The 1,955-nt window shown below is 42.3% G+C and overlaps 1 non-coding gene across 1 annotated transcript; it reads left to right on the plus strand.

The window, feature by feature from the left end:
- Window positions 1-1,563: 1,563 nt before the first annotated feature.
- Window positions 1,564-1,671, plus strand: LOC130964368 (small nucleolar RNA R71). Its single transcript, XR_009080465.1, has one exon. It is a non-coding gene; the product is annotated as a small nucleolar RNA R71 (small nucleolar RNA).
- The last annotated feature ends 284 nt before the right edge of the window (window positions 1,672-1,955 follow it).

The following is a 1,955-nucleotide window of genomic DNA, read 5'->3' on the forward strand; positions in this document are numbered from 1 at the left end:
GGGCTCTGTTTGACTCTGTTTTGAGAGAAGCTCTTCATGCTTCCTCTCCATGGTGACAGAGGGATATCCTTGAGCCTTAAACACAAAGGATTTCTCATTCACTTGAATGATCAGTTCACCTCTATCAACATCAATCACAGCCTTTGCTGTGGCTAGGAAGGGTCTGCCAAGGATGATGGATTCGTCCATGCACTTCCCAGTCTCTAGGACTATGAAATCAGTAGGGATGTAATGGTTTTCAACTTTTACCAGAACATTCTCTACAAGTCCATAGACTTGTTTCTTTGAATTGTCTACCATCTCTAGTGAGATTCTTGCAGCTTGTACCTCAGAGATCCCTAGCTTCTCCATTATAGAGAGAGGCATGAGGTTTACACTTGACCCTAGGTCACACAAGGCCTTCTTGAAGGTCATGGTGCCTATGGCGCAAGGTATTGAGAACTTTCCAGGATCTTGTCTCTTTTGAGGTAATTTCTGCCTAGACAAGTCATCCAGTTCTTTGGTGAGCAAAGGAGGTTCGTTCTCCCAAGTCTCATTACCAAATAACTTGTCATTTAGCTTCATGATTGCTCCAAGGTATTTAGCAACTTGCTCTTCAGTGACATACTCATCCTCTTCAGAGGAAGAATACTCATCAGAGCTCATGAATGGCAGAAGTATGTCCAGTGGAATCTCTATGGTCTCATTTTGAGCCTCAGATTCCCATGGTTCCTCATTGGGGAATTCATTGGAGGCCAGTGGACGCCCATTGAGGTTTTCCTCAGTGGCGTTCACTGCCTCTTCTTCCTCTCTAAATTCGGCCATGTTGATGGCCTTGCACTCTCCTTTTGGATTTTCTCCTGTATTGCTTGGAAGAGTACTAGGAGGGAGTTCAGTAATTTTCTTGCTCAGCTGACCCACTTGTGCCTCCAAATTTCTAATGGAGGACCTTGTTTCAGTCATGAAACTTTGAGTGGTTTTGATTAGATCAGAGACCATGGTTGCTAAGTCAGAGGTGTTCTGCTTAGAACTCTCTGTCTGTTGCTGAGAAGATGATGGAAAAGGCTTGCCATTGCTAAACCTGTTTCTTCCACCATTATTGTTATCGAAACCTTGTTGAGGTCTCTGTTGATCCTTCCATGAGAGATTTGGATGATTTCTCCATGAAGAATTATAGGTGTTTCCATAGGGTTCTCCCATGTAATTCACCTCTTCCATTGAAGGGTTCTCAGGATCATAAGCTTCTTCTTCAGATGAAACATCCTTAGTACTGTTTGGTGCATTTTGCATTCTAGACAGACTTTGAGAAATCAAATTGACTTGTTGAGTCAATATTTTATTCTGAGCCAGTATGGCATTCAGAGTATCAATCTCAAGAACTCCTTTCTTCTAACTTGTCCCATTGTTCACAGGATTCCTTTCAGAAGTGTACATGAATTGGTTATTTGCAACCATTTCAATTAGTTCTTGAGCTTCTGTGGGCGTCTTCTTCAGATGAAGAGATCCTCCAGCAGAGCTATCCAAAGACATCTTGGATAGTTCAGAGAGACCATCATAGAAAATACCTATGATGCTCCATTCAGAAAGCATATCAGAGGGACACTTTCTGATCAATTGTTTGTATCTTTCCCAAGCTTCATAGAGGGATTCTCCTTCCTTCTGTCTGAAGGTTTGGACTTCCACTCTAAGCTTACTCAATTTTTGAGGTGGAAAGAACTTTGCCAAGAAGGCATTGACTAGCTTTTCCCATGAGTTCAGGCTTTCTTTAGGTTGTGAGTCCAACCATGTCCTAGCTCTGTCTCTTACAGCAAAAGGGAATAGCATTAGTCTGTAGACCTCAGGGTCAACCCCATTAGTCTTGACAGTGTCACAGATTTGCAAGAATTCAGCTAAAAACTGATGAGGATCTTCCAATGGAAGTCCATGGAACTTGCAATTCTGTTGCATTAGAGAAACTAATTGAGGCTTAAGCTCAA

The sequence above is a fragment of the Arachis stenosperma genome, chromosome 2 (assembly GCF_014773155.1).
Source record: "Arachis stenosperma cultivar V10309 chromosome 2, arast.V10309.gnm1.PFL2, whole genome shotgun sequence".
Classification (NCBI taxonomy): domain Eukaryota; kingdom Viridiplantae; phylum Streptophyta; class Magnoliopsida; order Fabales; family Fabaceae; genus Arachis; species Arachis stenosperma.